At 35.3% G+C, this 17,450-nt stretch overlaps 1 long non-coding RNA gene across 7 annotated transcripts in view; it reads left to right on the top strand.

Moving 5' to 3' along the window:
• Positions 1 to 2,647, top strand: part of LOC104851054 — a 236,978-nt gene extending 234,331 nt beyond the window's left edge. For 5 of the 7 annotated variants that reach the window (XR_004515490.1, XR_004515491.1, XR_004515486.1 and 2 more), the window contains one exon: positions 1,464 to 1,681. This is a non-coding gene — a long non-coding RNA (uncharacterized LOC104851054). Of the gene's footprint in view, positions 1 to 1,463; positions 1,682 to 2,369 lie in introns of those variants that run through there. The other 2 variants (XR_004515488.1, XR_004515489.1) reach the window with 2 other exon arrangements.
• Positions 2,648 to 17,450: the final 14,803 nt, after the last annotated feature.

Genomic DNA, 17,450 nt, shown 5'->3' with positions numbered 1-17,450 from the left:
AAATAAAACGAAGTATTATTCGGCCATAAAGAACGAGAAACTGGAGATATTTATAGCTAAGTGGATGCACATTGAGGCCATACTCTTAAGTGAAATTAAGAATGAAATTAATGAAATTAAGAAATTAAGAGTGATTTTAGTGATAAACTAAAAGTGTAAATAAGGATCAAAATGTATAATTGATATTGTGTAATAGCAAAAGTTTTAAATTTTGATGAAGTTTAATTAATATCCCCCTTCTCTATTTTTTTTTTTTTTTATTTTGAGGCAGCATCTCCCTTTGTACTTCAGGCTGGCCCTGAACTCACTATGTAGCCTAGGCTGGTCTCAAACTTGTGTCAGTCTTCCAGCCTCAGCCTCCCGAGCTGTCTCTCTATTTTTGTAGCTTGCTTATTTGGTGTCATTTGAAAAGATGCTAACTCATTCAACGTCAGAGTTCATTTCAATAACTTTATAATTTGAGCTTTTACACTTGGGTCATTGATGTGGTTTGAATTAATTTTTATATTTGGTGGGGGCTGTGGGTCCAATTTCATTCTTTTACAGTAAGGTATCCTATTGTTCTGACATCATTTATTAAAAAGATTAGTTTTGAATCCTTTGTTGAAAATATACTGACAGTAAGTGTTTAATATATTACTGGAATCTCAAATCTGTGTCTCTGATCTGCACATCTTTTTTTTTTATTAATTACTAGCCACACTGTTGATTACTGCAGCTACGTTGAAACTGGGTAGTGTGAGTTCTTCACTACAGGTTTTTAAAAAGATGGTCTTGAGTACTTTGCATCCTTCACTTTCCATATTAAGTTTAGATTCAGCTCTCCTGTTTCTGAGCAGTTAATTCAAATCCTGACAAGAATTACACTGAATCTGTAAGTCAGGTTGGGGAGTATTGCCTTTTGACATTAGTAAGTTGTCTAATCAATGAATACATTTTTTTCATTTATTTAGGTCTTCTTCAGTTTAAGCAATATTTTATAGTTTTCAGTGCACAGGTCTTGCACTTCTATGGTTAAATTTATTCTTAAGTATTTTTTCCTTTTTTGCTAGAGTAGGTACAATTGTTTTCTTAACTCTATTTTCAGATGGATCTTTTTATGTAGAAATACAACTGATTTTTCTTTTCTTTTTTTGAGACAGGGTCTCACTATATAGTTGAGACTGACTTGGAACTCACTATGTTGTCTAGGCTGGTCTCGAACTCACAGTGCTCCTCCTGCCTCAGCCTCCCAAGTGCTGGGATTATAGGCATGTGCCACCATGCCCAGCTTTTAAACTGATTTTTCTATATCAACCTTGTATCCTGAACTTTGCTGAACTCCACTTATTAGCTCTAACCTATTCTTATTGAATAATACACACCACACACACACACACACACACACACACACACACACACACAGAGTCTGCCTCAAAAATGTATAGACACTTTGGAAAAAAATTGTATGATTTTTTCAACAGGCGGTGTTACTCTCACATGGGGGACATAGAGGATGTCACATATTACAGAGAACACTACAATGTCAACCCTTGCAGAAGGAATTTGAAATGCAAGTGCAGCAATCTCAGTGACCAAGATTACCCAAGGAGCAGTTCGCCACACTAATCCGTGTCTGGAAGGTAATGACCACCACTTTGAGCACCTCTTATAGTTCTAGAGGCCAAAGGTACCTTGTATTATTCTCATGCTGTCTCAATAAATTTAGTATTAAAATATTTATGCAAGTTTTTCTTTTTCTGAAGTGTGCATACATTTTGGTCCCCCCTTCTTCTCTCCCTCCCTCCCTCTTTCTCCCCCTTTTCCTTTCCAATTTGGGTGCTTTTTTCCCTTGACAAGTTGCTTTGGCTAGATCTTCCCAACAATGTAGACGTTCTTGTGTTGCTCCTAATTTTAATAGAAAAATCTTGAGTCTCTTCACCATTAAGTGTGATATATGATGTGGGTTATTCATAGATTTCCTGTAACAGGAGCAGGAAATTCTATTGCATTCCTAGTTTATTGAGTGTTTTTTTATTGAGTTTATTGGTACATTCTAGGTATACAGTACAGTTACATTCATTACTGGGATCTTGTACCTTTACATGCCAGGTCTTGGTTCTCATTTTTTCCCCTTGTCCCCACCCTCCCTTATTGAGTGTTTTTTTTTAATTATAGGAAGGGTATTAATTTTTTTCAGACACTATTTTCTGAATCTCTCATATGGTTTCCCTCCACCTTTTTGTAGCAATATGGTACATTACATTGACTTTCACATGTTGAGTAAATTTTGTACTTCTAACATAAATTCTACCTGGTTATGATATAGCATAATATTTTGTTTTGATGGTTTATGGTACTGTGGTTTGGAAGTGATTTATTCTCCAAAGATTTGTGTTCTAGGAGCTTGATTCCCGGCGTGGTGGTGTGGAGGTGGTGGAACCTTGAAGAGATGGAGCCTTAGATGAGGTGATTGGGCCATGGGCATCACCCTCAGGAGTGGGTTGAAGTGCTCTTTGGAAGTTCTAGCTCTTATGAGACTAGATTAACATTGGAAGTATAGATTGTTGTACAATGAGGCCAACCCATGTGCTTGGTTACTTCTTCATGTAGCCGGTTCCCTTTCTGCTTCTCTGCACTGTTGTGATGCAGCCAAATTCATCGTCGTAAGCCAAATAAACCTCTTCACTTTATAATGTACCCTGGCTCAAGTATTTCACTACTGCCACACAAAACTAACTCGGATAATTTGCTAGTATTTTCGTAATATATTTACAAGATGTTACCCAGGAGTTTTCTTTTCTTGCAGTGTATTTGCTTGTTTTGGTAATACTGACAAAAATGAGTTAGTAAGTGTTTCCTTCTCTTATACTTTTGGAAGAGCTTGTGGTGGATTGGTGTTAAGTTTATTTTAAAGACTTGACAGAATCCATCAAAATGGAAAATGCCATATACACAAATAAACATGATACACCATATCAACAGAATGAATGACAACTATATGATCATTTCAATAGATGTAGAAAAGACATTTGAAAAAATTTAATTTCCCTTCATGATAAAAACTCTGAACAAATTAGATATAAAATGAACATATCTCAGCATAATAGTGGCCATATTAAGCAATGGCTGGTATCACACTGAATGGGAAAAACTAAAAGCTTTCTGTGGAAAAGCTGTAACATGACAAAGATAGCAACTTCCACATTTTTTGTTCAATATTGTAATGTAGTAGAAATCTTAGCTAGAATAATCAGGTAAAAGAAAGGAATAAAAGGCTTCCAAGAGCCAGGTGTGGTGGTGCATGCCTGTAATCCTAGCACTCGGGAGGCTGAGGCAGGAGGATCGCTGTGAGTTCGAGACCAGCCTGGGCTACATAGTGAGTTCCAGGTCAGCCTCAACTACATAATGAGACCCTATCTCAAAACAAAAACAAACAAACAAACAAAAAGGCATACCCCAGGTCACTCAACTACATAATGAGACCCTATCTCAAAACAAAAACAAACAAACAAACAAAAAGGCATCCAAATTGAAAAAGAGCAATCCAAATTTGCCACTGTTCACAGATGATATGATCTTATACATAGGAAATCCCAAAGACTTTATAAAAAAGCCATCAAGACTAAAAATGAATTCCACAAAATAATAGATTACAAAATCAACATATAGAAATCATTAGCACTTCTATACATCAACATCAAATTGTCAACTAAAAATCAGGAAAGCCTTTTAGGATTCTATTACAATAGTTACAAAGATTAAAGTATCTGGGGATTGATTTAGACTGAGAGGTGAAAGATTTCTGGTATGAGAACTAAAAAACAAGTAAAAGCAATTGAAGAAGATGGAAAAAATGGAAAAGCATTATATGTACCAGAAGACTCAATATTGTTAAAATATTACACAAGGAATTAAAATATTACACAAAGTGATGTATAGATTCAATTTAATTCCTATCAAAATGCCAGTGACATTCCTCATAGAACTAGAAAAAAAATGCTAAAATTTGTATGGAACCATAGAAAACCTGTAGTAGCCAAAGCCATCTTGAGCAAAAATGAAAAGGAGAAGGCATTATACTGTCTGACTTCCAACTATACCATTATACTATTTGACTTCCAAATACATAAAGCTATAACAATAAAAACAATAATGTTGGCTGATGCACACCAATGGAACAGAATAGAGAACCTAGAAGTAAATTATATCACTAAGTAATCTTCAGAAATGTGCTGAGAACATGCATTGGGAAAGGGAAGTCCCTTCAATAAAAGCTGTTGGAAAAATTGTATATCTGTGTACAAAACACCAAAACTGGACCCCAATCTCTAACCAGTTAAAAAAAATCAACTGAATTCAATTAAAGATGTAAGTGTGATTTTGAAGATAAAGATGTAAGTAAAAGTTTGAAACAACTAGAAGCTAACATAGAGCAAATGCTTCAGGAAGTTGTAACAGACAAGGATCTTTTGAACATGACCCAAAAAACATAAGGAACAAAAGCCAAAACAGAGAAATGGGATTATATAACTAAACAGCAGCTGACACAAAGGTAACAATCAGCAGAGTGAAGACACAACTTACAGAATGAGAAAGTGTTTTCAAATGGTATTTCCACATAAGAAGTCAATATGCAAAATATGTGAAGAACCCCCAAGCTCAAAAACCAGTAAACTGTTCTTTAAAACAATGGGAAATTGATCCAAATAGACATTTCTCAAAAGAAGGCATGCAGATGGCCAACAGTTATATAAAAAAAGATGCTCATTAACATTAATCATTAGGGGAAAATGGCCATTTAAAAAAACACAAAAGAGCCAGGTGTGGTGGTGCATGCCTGTAATCCCAGCACTCAGGAGGCTGAGGCAGGAGGATCGCTGTGAGTTCGAGAACAGCCTGGGCTACATAGTGAGTTCCTGATCAGTCTCAACTGCATAGTGAGACCCTGTCTCAGAAAACCGAAAACCACCCAACCAACCAAACAAACAAAAAACCCACCCCCGCAAAAAAAACCCAAAAAATACAAATGTTGACAAGTGCTGATGAGGATGCAGAGAAAAGAAAACCCTTTATATTTTATTTTATATTATATTTTTGATAGAAGAGTAAACTAGTTTAGTCAGTATAGAAAACAATTTGGAGATTCCTAAAAAAATAAAAAATAAAGCTACTGTATGATCTAGCAATCCCACTACTGAATATACAGAGCCCACCAAAAAGTGTATGCATACTTCAGAAAAAGAAAAACTTTTATAAATTTTTAATGCTGCATTTATGTGACAGCATGAGAATTATGCAAGTTACCTTTGCCTGCAGAATTACAAGAGGTGTTCAACATGGTGGCCGTTAGCCTCCAGACATTGATTAGTATGGCAAACTTCTCCTTGGTTAACCTTGGTCACTGAGATTGCTGCACATTCATTTTCAATTTCTTCTCTAAGGGTGGACAGTGTAGTGAGTTTTCTGCAATATATGACATCCTCTAGGGTCCCCCATGTGAGGATAACACCATCTGTTGAAAAAGCATCATACAATGTTTCTTTTCCTGAAGTGCATATACACTGTATATCTAAAGGAAACGACATCAGTATGTTGAAGAGGCATCTGCACTCCCATATTTAATGCAGTACTATTCACAGTTGCCAAAAACTAGGGAAAAAATGAAAAGATAAAAAGAACTGCAAACAGACTCTGAACCAACTGGTTAAGGAATAAACAAAATGTGATACGTGTATGCTATGGAATACTATCCACTCATAAAAACAATGAAATTCTGCATTGCATGACATATGAATAGAATTGGAGGTCATTAAATGAAGTAAGCCAGGCACAGAAAGATAAGTACTGTGTGGTCTCTAATATGGATCACATACAAATTGAGAGTACAGTGGCTGTTATTTTTTAATCTTTATTAAGTTTATCGGTATATTTTAGGTATACAATACAGTTACATACATGATTGGGATCTTGTACCTTTACATGCTATATCTTGGTTCTTATTTTTCCCCATTCCCTAGCCCTCCCTTCAGCCCCTCCACCTTTACCTGTTTACAAAGACATTGTTTCCATGTTTTTCCTTTTCACATATTTTTAATTTTTCCTTTTTACCTTTCCCCTACCCCTCCTACTTCCTCTACTCTTTTAGACCTTTTCTTCCTACTATAGAGTATCAATTATACATTTTGATCCTTATTTATAGTTTTAGTTTTTCACACTAGAAAAACTATTTGGTATATATACATGTGTGACTTACTAATTTCACTTGAGAGCATGGCCTCAATATGCATCCACTTAGCTATAAATATCTCTAGTTTCTCATTCATTATGGCTGAATAGTACTCCATTTTATTTTTAAAAATCATATTTTTTAAAAAATCCAGTCTCCAGTTGATGGGCCATTGGGCTGTTTCCAAGTTTTAGCTATTACAAACTGTGCCACTATAAACATGGGTGAGTTGTGGTATGATTCTTTTAATTATTTTGGGAAGATGCCCAGCAGGGGAATAGCTGGGTCAAATGGGACTTCTAATCCTAGTTGTTTGGGGTATCACCATATTGATTTCCATAGTGATTGCATCAGTCTGCACTCCCAACAACAATGAAGAAGGGTACCTATCTTCCCACACTAGCATTTGTTATTGGTTGATTTCTTTATAGCAGCCATTCTTACTGGGGTGAGGTGGAATCTCAGTGTTGTTTTCATCTGCATCTCTTGAATGACCAGTGATGTTGAACTTTTTTTATATATATTTATTTGCTTCTTTTACTTCTTTGTCTGAGAAATGCCTATTTTAGATGCCCATTATTAATGGGGTTTTTATGTTTGGGGGGGTCTGATTTTTTTGAGATTTTTATATAATAGAGATAGTAGACATTTGTCTGAGGAACAGCTGGTAAAAATTTTTTCCATATTGTTGGTTGTCTCTTAGCTCTGCTCGTAATTTCTCTGGCAGTGCAGAAACTTTAAAAAGATGAGATCCCAATTGCTGATTCTTTGTGCTAGTTTCTGTGCTACTGAGGATTTGTTCATAACATAATTTCCCATGCCAGTATCTTCAGGAGTTCTACCTAACTTATCTTCCAGCAAGTTTAGTATTTCTGCTTTAATATTTATATCTTTAATCCACTTGGATTTTCATTTAGTGCATGGTGAAAAATACAGGTCTAGTTTTAATATTTGACAAGTTGAAATACAGTTTATCCAACACCATTATTACAGAGGGTATCTTTCCTCCAGTGAGGGTGTTTGGCTCCTTTGTTAAAGATGAGGTAGTTGACTAAGTCAGTTGTTTCTGCATCTTCTAATCTATTCCACTGATCCTTGGGTCTGTTTCTTTGCCAGTACCATGCTGTTTTTAATCACAGTAGCTTAGTACTATAGTTTCAAGTTGGGGATTGTTATCCCCCTTGCCATATCTTTGTTGCCTAGAATTGCTTTTGCTATTCCAGGGGTCTTCTGATTCCAGATGAATTTTTGGATTGTTTTTTAGTTCTGTGAAATATACTGTTGGGATTTCAATAGGGATTGCACTGAATCTATATAGCAGTTTTGGAAGTATGGACATTTTCACTATGTTGATTCTACTTATCGTGGAACAAAGGATGTCTTTCCATTTTCTTATATCCTCTTCAATCTTTTTTCAGAGTGTTGTAGTTCCCAATGTAGAGGCCTTTTGCTTCCTTCATTAGATTTATTCCTAGATATTTCATTTTTTGGATGCTATTGTGAAAGGGATTGTTTCCCTAATTCCACTTTCAGTGATTCTGTTATTTGTGTGCAAGAAGGCTATTGATTTTTTAGTATTTACCTTGTATCCAGCTACTTTACTGAATCTGTCAATTCTAGAAGCCTTTTGGCAGAGTTTTTGGGTCTTCTATGTAGATTATCATATCATCAGCAAATAATTACAGTATAACTTCTTCCTTTCCTATCTTTATTGCTTTTGTTTCTTTCTCTTGTCTAATTGCTGTGGCTGATGTCTCCAGAACTATATTGAGCAAGAGTGATTATAGTGGACATCCTTGTCTCAGTCCTGATTTTAGTGTGAAGGTTTTCAGTTTTTGACTATTGAGTATGATATTGGCTGTTGGCTTTTCATAGATAGCCTTTATCAACCTGAGATAAAGACCATCTATTCCAATTTTCTGCAGGATTTTTTTTTCATCATGAATGGGTATTGAACTTTGTCAAATGCTTTTTCAGCATCTTTTGAGATGATCATATGGTTTTTGTCCTTGACTGTGTTGATATAGTGTATTACATTTATTGAATTATGTTTGCTGAACCATCCTTGCATTTCTGGGATAAATCTGACTTGGTCAGGGTGTATAATCTTCTTGATGACCCTCTGTATTCTGTTTACCAGTATCTTATTGAGGATTTTTGCATCTATATTCATTAAGGAGATTGGCCTGTAGTTCTCTTTTTTGTTGGGTCTTTCCCTGGTTTTAGAATCAAAGTAACACTTTCTTCCAGGAATGTATTTGGACATATTACTTCTCTTTCAATTCCATAGAAAAGTTTAAAGAGTAGGGGCAATAGTTCTTCATTAAATGTCTTGCAGAATTCAGCAGTGAAGCCATCAGGACCTGGGCTTTTCTTAAAATTTTGATAAATTTTAATTATATTTTCAGTTTCACTGATCAAAATTGGGGTGTTTGGAATTTTTATATCTTCTTCCTTCAACTTTGGTAATTCATATGTATCTAGAAATATGTCCATTTCTTCTGTGTTCTTCATTTTAACAGGTTCTCAAAGTAAGTATGTTTCTCTGGATTTCTGCTGGATCTTTTGTGAATTCACCATTTTCATTACTAATACCATGAATTTGAGCCTTTCCTTTTTTCTGACAAAGTTGCCTAACAATTTATTGATTTTATTTATTCTTTCAAAAACACCAACTCTTTGATTTGTTGATTTTATTGTATCATTCTCTTAGTCTCCACTGTATTGATTTATGCTCTGATCTTTATAATTTCCTCCCTTGTATGAGCTTTGGGTTTCTGTTGCTTGTCTTTTTCTAGGAGTTTAAGATTCTCTGTTAGGTTATTTGAGCTTGGTGTTATAGCTTGTTTAGATGTCCTCCTCCAAAGATTCATGCAGATGAGATGGAGCTTACTTCTTCAGAAGTGACTGAATCTAGAGTAAATGATGCTGGGAGTAAGGGTATGTGATTACTAAACCATTGCACATGAGTGATTGGTTTTGCACTAACCTAATCTTGGTAGTTTTTAATAATATAAAAGGGGCAGAAACATGCTGTTAATGTCCCTTGTTGCTTTTTCTACCTTGACCTGCCAAGAACTGCTGCCCCTCAGCAGTGTGCCACACTGCCTTGGAGCCAGATGATTATGGACTGAAACCTCTACAAAGTATTAGCTAAATAAACCTTTACCCCTTCAGTTTTGGGTGTTGGATATTTTGTCATAACCAAGAGAGAAAAGTAACTAACAGTGGTGGTCACCACAGGATGGGGACAGCATGAGAGGAGAGAATGGGGATACATTCATCAATGGGTACTAAATTATAGTTAGATAGGAGTAAGATGTCCTGCTGTGCTATCATTACACAATAAGATGAGTATAGATAATGGTTATGTACTATGTGTTTTTAAAAGTTAGGAGGCAGGAATTTGAAGATTTTCACCAAAAAGAAATGATAACTGTTTGAGGAGATCATTATGTTTAATTTGGTATAAACATTATACAATGTATGTATGCATGCATTAAATAATGACTTGCAACCCCATAAATGTGTATGATTATTGTGTGTCTATTTTTAGTTAAAATTTTTCAAATTTAAAAAAATTATAAAAAGAAATAATCATCAAAAAGGAGAAATAAAAAGATCGTATTGGACTATTGTGAATATTTTGCAATTAAAAAAATCTAACTGAAATGGGCATTGTTCTAGAATAATGAAACTTACCAGATTAGCCCTAGTAGCAAAAGAAAGTCTGAATAAACCAATTGTGATAGGATAAGTAGAGGACACAATGCACTCCTCTATGAATGAGTCCTGTACCCAAGTGATTTTATTTTAATCAGAAGAATTCAAACAAATCTTTAAATATTACAAAATCCCATGTGGCAAACTACTGTAGAGAATATGAAATGAATAAAAAACTTTCTACTTCTCTTTATACAACTGAAAGGAAGACACAAAACCTAAACTGAAAAACATTGCTCTGAAAAAGGAAAATCAGAGACAATTTCATTTAATGCAACACCAATGCAATCCTTTTAATAAAATATTGCACAGACTGCAATAGCACATTAAGGCGGTAACACATCTACAATTGTCATTTATTTAGACAAAACAGTTTCTCAAGATTAGGAAATTCTCTAACAGGATTCCTACTATTAATAGCACTAAGAATCATATAATCGTCTTTGTATGTGCAGAGAAGGCATTAAAAAATATAAATATGTTAAAACATCAACAAGATAGAAATTACAGTTACTTTCTAAGACAGTAAAATTTAAATCAGCCCTGAAGTTAGTTTAATACTAGAAAATACTAGCGGCTCCCCAGCATATGTCAAGTAAAAAAAAATGATTTTCACTTAATATACACTACTGTTTACCCCGGTATTGGAGATATTAGTCAATGCACCTAAATAGAAAAAAAAAATCCCACAAATTGGAAAGAAAGAGAGAGACATAAGCACCAAAAAAAAAAAAAAAAAAAAAAAAAAAAAAAAAAAAAAAAAAAAAAAAAAAAAAAAGGACAAGTGGGACTATATCAAATTGCAAAACTTCTACACAGCAAAAGAAACAATAAACAGAATGGAAAGGCAATCTATAGACTGGAAGAAAGTATTCACAAACTACATATCTGATATATAGTTTATATCCAAAATATATAAAGAACTCATACAACTCAATGGCAAATCAAATAAACTGTTTAAAAATAAGCAGAAGAAGAGAAGATAGTTCTTTAAAAAGATGTAGAAATAGCCAATAAGTAAATGAAAAGGTGTTCAGCATCATGCGGGCAGTGCGGCACCGCTATGGCTCCCCGATCCACACCATGGTGCAGAACATCATCCATGAGAAGTTGGACGTGGCGGTGCCCTAGCCGTCACGTGTGCCCGCCAGGCACAACCCGCTGAGCGTGCTGACCGGAAAGCGGAACGCCTCCATCGCTTACAGAGTAGGAGAATATAATAGCCACGCGGCGCACCTGCCGTTGACGTGCGCGCCCCCAAAGCAGAGCCTTGAGCTGCTCCCGTGATGTAAGTGTGCCCACCCGTGCCCCTGGGCGAGAGCTTTGTCAGATCTCTAACTTGGTGCATACTGAGGAGGTGTAGCGAGCAGCGTGTTCTGTGGCATCTTTCGGTGGATACAGCCAGTGGTTGCGTTGTTGCTACTGAGCTTGCTTTTTTATTTTTTATTTTTTATATTTTTTCCAAACTTGAAACGTAATTACTTTGTCTCATACATTTTATGATGGCTTTAACAACAAAAAAAAAAAAAAAGCAAGCAAAACTCAGGGTTTAATGAATGTTGGTGGGGATGTGGGAAGAAGGGAACACTATACTGCTGGTGGTAATTTCTGTCCCTATGGAATACAATGTGGAGTTTCTTGAAAAACTTAAAAATAGAACCATTGTTAAGAACTGGCAACCATGTTAGAGTATTTGTCAAAGCAGAAATAAGATCTCAAAGAGATATCTACATTCTAATATTCACTGGAGCATTATTTACAATAGCCAAGACATAGAAGAAATCTAAATGTCAATCATTAGATTAATGGATGAAGAAAATATCACCTATCCCAGAACTATTATTCAGCTTTAAAGAGAAGGCAAGCCTACCATTTAAAACACGAGTGAAAGTGAAGGACATGCTAAGTAAAATAAGCCTGACACAGAAGAACCAATACTACGTGATATAATTTCTATGTTGAATCTCAGATAGTCTCATAAAAGCAGAGCATAGAATGGTGGTGGTTGGTGGCCGAGGGAAGAGGGAAACAGAAGCATTAGTTAAAATGACACTAAATTTCAATGATAAGATATGGGTAAGTCTTTGAGATCTGTTATACACCGAGAGAAAAACCCAAATAGACCAACTTGCACAGGGGAATTTAATGTATAATCTAGACAACATATCAAAGCAGGCAGGTAAAAGGGATTTAGTGTGTCAGGTTAGGAAGGTTGGGTTGCTTTATGTGAAAGAATGGATCTATTCCTCATCCACCAAGAAAAATTCTGTAGGGATTAGAGATTCAAATCTGATAAGAGGTGAAATCATGCAGGTAGTGGAAGAAAACATGGATTAACTGATTTATAGCCTGGGATTGGAGAAAACCTTCGTAATTATGACACACCATTTAAAAGCTACAAAGAAAAAAAAAAGGTTGATAATTTTACCACAGGAGATTGCAGGATGGATTATGCTGAAAGCAGGCTATAAGCGGTGGAGGCTGTAAAGAGTTAACCCTACGATTGGGCTTGTTTGTTGAAGTGAATCAGGCTGAAGTGTATGTGCTGAGATCAGAGTGATTTGCACCCAGATTCCATTCTCACAAATAAAACCTTCTTAATTAGAAGAACAATGCTCTAATATCAACCATATATTTGGTTTATTCTGTTCCTAATTTAAGAATGCTTTGTCTTGTCCCTTGTGAGCCTTGCCAACATTAGTTTCCATAGAAACTGCATGATTTGTGTCCTCACATGTAGCCTCACCCTCCCATATAACTTGCCTTTACTCAAATTGATTACGGATAAAAATCGGTGGCTTGGATGGACCAGCGCTTTTGCTGAATGAGCAGCATCGGTCATCCTGGATCCCTGATTTCTCTGTCTCTTTTAATTCTGTCTTTCAGTTTTTTTTCTTCAGCCATGTGTTGTACAATGAGCAGAAGACTGGAGCCTACTGCAGAGGTTTTTGGTAATGTTTCAGGGGTTTCCAGTATTTTACAATGTAAAAATCATTTAAAGAATTGAACAAATAAAAACAAAGCCCTTGAAATTACCAACCCCATTAATAAAGTAGAAAGACAAAAATAAATAGGAAAAAATCTATAATTTATAGGAAAAGATTTGATGTCTAGAGATTTTCTAAAAATTTCTGTGGAAAATGTTATGCTAACAATGTGGATTTTAGAGAAAAATTGTAGACTGCAACCATATATAATTTTGCACATAATAAGAGAAATGCAAAATTACACTGTGATACCGATTTTCACCCATCATATTCCCTAAACTACTCCAAAACCGAGTATAGTCTTTTGACAAACCTCTCTGGAGGAAGTGTCCTCAGTTTCTGGTGAGAATGTTAAATGGCACAACTCTATGGAAGGGAATTTGACGTAACTCTTAAAAAATAACATTTATCTGTTGACTAAGTAACGCTATTGCTAAGAATGTTTCCTAAATAGAACTGACAAAATTCAAAGATACTTATCCGTGGACTTAAACATTAAACTTTTTGATAGATGTAGTAGCTGTTGGTGTTTATGAAGTACAATGCGATGTTTCAAAGCACGTATACAACATGCATTGATCAAATCACAGTGTTTAATATTTCCATCTTCTTATCAGTACTTTGTGATTGGAGCCTTTGAGCTCTTTCAGGCTATTCATAAAATCCATCGTACTTATTGCAAACTATACTCACTCCAACTGTGTTGTTGAACACTATAACTTATCTGTTCTGCTTTGATACCCATTATCCAATCTCTCTCTATCCTCTGTCTCAGCCTCTGCAAATCACCATTCTACATTGACTCTGATATTTTTTAGCATTCATATGTGAGAGTGACCATGCGGTATTTATCTTATTGCGTCTGAATTATTTCACTTAACAAATAACCTCTAGTTTTATTAATTCCACTGCTAATGATTGTTATACTTTTTTATGGCTGAACAATATACCATCATATACACATAACACATTTTACTTATGGTTATCTAAATTGACTGCATATTTTGACTATTGTAAAAATGTAGCAATAAACATAGGGTACATATAGCTCTTTGAAATACTTATTTCATTTCCTTTGGATATATATAGCCAGGAGTAGGTTAGCTGGTTTGTGTAGTAGATTTACTTTTAATTTTTTGAGGAATCTCCATATTGTTCACTGGATGGTTCTAGGAATTTATATTCCCGCCAACAGTGTATGAGTTCCCTTTCCTCTATACCCTCACAATCATTTATCAGCTTTTATCTTTTTCATAATAGTTATCTTAGCTGGGGTGAGATGATATTTCATTGTGGTTTTGATTTGCATTACTCTGATGACTAATGATGTTGATCATTTTTTTCCAGAAATCGTTGGCTATTTGAATTTCTTCTTTTGTGAGGTATCTATTTGTATCCTTTCCTCATTTGGGGGGGATTATTTATGTGTTTGTTATTGGATTGTTTGAATTTCTTATGTATTTTGGAACTCTATCAGATGAATAGTTTGCAAGATTTTTCCCCCCAGTTTTTAGGTTGTATCTTCATTCTTCATTCTTGTTCTCACTGTGCAGAAGCTTCTTAGTTTGACATAATCCTATTTTCTATTTTCCTTTTATTTCCTATGTTTTTGGGGGGCTTATCAGAAGCAAAGATGCCTTTACTGAAGCATTTTCTCTGTTTTCTTCTAGTAGGTTTCATTGTTTCAGATCTTACATTAAGTATTGTATCCATTTTGTGTTGATTTTTTAAAATAGGATAAGAGTAGGGATCAAGTTCTAATTTTCTGCATGCGGATATGCAGTTTTCCAGGCTCCATTTAGACAATTAATTATAGCACTATTTGTAATAGCTCAAAAACTAGAGACACTCTAAATATCATCAATAAGAACTGATCAAACAATGTGCGTCCTTAGAATGATGTTTAATGCACCAATTACAAGAATAAGAAAGAATGAGAGAAAAAAGCGAAATGTAAAAATGTGTAAATAATATATCACCTTTTATTAAGAAAAGGCTTTGGTCTTTGATTCATATTTCACATAGTATGGAAGATAAATCAAAAGTTTAGATTTATGAGAGAACAGGAACAAGATGGATGGGAGGATATATCTTAATTTGTAGAACTGATTTTAAAACCATTTAATTATTTTACATAAGTATAAGACAAAAGTAAACTAATAATCTAAAAATTAAAGCAAAGTTAAAGAAATGAACTTGAGTATAAAATGAGTTGATGACACACCCATACAAGAGAAATTATTTCAGATTAGCTGAAAGCATAGTAGTTTCACTGTCCTTCCTCAGTTTCATGTATTGAAACCATTGTATTTGTCTTATACAACAAAGCAGATGAGAAATTATGTTGAGGTCCATGAGACTCAGAACTTCTGGCACAGAGGAAAAGGCATAGAGGAACATTCACTGACATTTAGAAAACCTCATCGCCTTGAATTGGAAATATCGAATCAGCTTATGTTGCGTTTTGCCTACATGAAAAAGTGCCTAGTTCTGGCCACAGCGAAAGCCCCAAGGCCAGTATGATGAGCCCTTTTATCCCCCTAGACTGTGATCTCTGAATATGACTTAAAAGAAGGAGCGTTCATTGGAAGAAGTGGTGAGTCCATGTGTGGACAGGAAATGTATACAAAAAATGTGCTTAGCTCTACATTTCATGACCCTGAATGGGTACCTTCTGGAATCAGTTCAGCTTTTCTAGAGGATACAGGACAGATGAGCCACGACATCACGCCATCGGGGTAGGGTCAGATGAGACAGTTCAGGAGGGAGGGAAAGAGACTCAGTGCATGGGTATGGAGATGTGGTGCACTGCTCAGGTACCATGGTAAACTGAGACCTCGTTCCTCCAATTGCCTGGGGTGTTGGCTGCTCACAGTTCACAGCTGGGTCTTTCTCTGGGAACTGCTTTCAGTGGAGAAGAGCTGCCTTGCCCAAGATTTTGCCTATTCAGAGAGCAGCCCTACTAAATTGGGACAACTTTAAATAACCAGGTTCTTTTGGATTGGGTAAGGTTTGCAGCTGCAATTATGTTGCAGTTTAGTTTTCTTCCATGCTCAGTCCTGTTCGTCTCACTCCTCAAGAGCAGTCTCTAGCAAACCACCTGTGCACAAATCTCTATCTCATAGTCTGTTTCTTATGGAATCTGGACTAAGCAAATGGGTATGGGAGCCTTTTGGTTCGTACATCCCAATATCTTTATTTCAACCTATGGGAATAGCTTCCAGCGGTTTTAGTGAGGGACATGTTCAGTTACAAGAATGCACTACATTTAGAGAATCTCAGAGCTTGGATTTCCACTAGGTATTTATAGTACATCCACAGTCCTCCCAGACCACGTGTACTTTAATTATTAGAGGTCATTTTTACCATAAGCAATGCTGCCGGTTAACATATCTGACTTTCCACCTTTATTAGATTCCAGGGGAACACAGCTAGAAAGTTAACCCAAGGCCATTTTCCTTAGAGAAAGAGAATGAGTTTTGTTAACTCTTTATTCACATTTAAAAACCCATGAGTTCATTAAAATAATGGATACAAAACAAAAATCCCAATAACCCTCATTTAGAAATACAAGCAAACCAACTCATTATTTTGAAACCTGGTAAATAAAGGGAAAGGGTAATATATCTAGACTTTGTAATATATACTGTGCCTGAGGATAATGAATGACTTGATAAAAGGAATGTTCTCTTTATAGAAATATTCCAGCTAGCTAATAAATGAAGAAGGACAGAATTAAGATATCACTCTTTTGCAGCTTCCACTGAAAAGGTAAATGTAAGAGTTAATCATTAGTGAAGGCTAGTGGCACCAGAGGGAGGCAACTAGACATTCTGTGGCCCCTGATGGAAGGGCACAGAATGATATAAAATATTCTTGCAGAAAATTCTAAGTTGAATCTGATCAGGCTTCTAGCTCTAAATACCAGTTGCTAGTGAAAGAGAAATATGTTAAGTGATACTATGGTGATTAAATGTTCAAAATCCAGACTGCGGAAAACTGTATATGACAAATTAGACAGATGACTTGGCTTTTTCAACAAAGATGTTAATAGGAAGAAAGGGAGAGGGAGAGGAGCATAGAAGAAAGAAGGGGCAGAGATAAGGGGGATTTACGTATCTAAAGAAATGTAAGAGACAAAGTACATATTAACCAATTGCAGTGCATGTACTTGATTTAGATCCTGATTTGAACAATATTTTAAAAATCATGATTTAATTGAAGAAATTTCAAAACTGACTGAAGACCATGTAATAGGAAGAAATGATTATTAATTATTAGGTGTTTTACAGGTTCAGTGTCCCTTATCTAGAATGTTTAGGATCACAAGTGTTTTGGATTTTGTCTTTTTAACATTTTGGAATAATTTTGTATACATAATGAGATATCTTGGCGATGAAGTCTAAGTCTAAATAAGAAATTAGCTTTTGCTTCATATACGTTCTATATACATTGCCTGAATATAATTTTATCCAATATTTTAAGTGATCTTGTTCATAAAAAAAAGTTTATGGTATAGAATTCCACTTGTA

Source organism: Fukomys damarensis, unplaced genomic scaffold (genome assembly GCF_012274545.1).
Source record: "Fukomys damarensis isolate Sample0158 unplaced genomic scaffold, DMR_v1.0_HiC HiC_scaffold_37, whole genome shotgun sequence".
In the NCBI taxonomy this organism is placed as follows: Eukaryota; Metazoa; Chordata; class Mammalia; order Rodentia; family Bathyergidae; genus Fukomys; species Fukomys damarensis.
The sequence above is the reverse complement of the archived record's forward strand: the minus strand, read 5'-3'. Positions and strand labels throughout refer to the sequence as shown.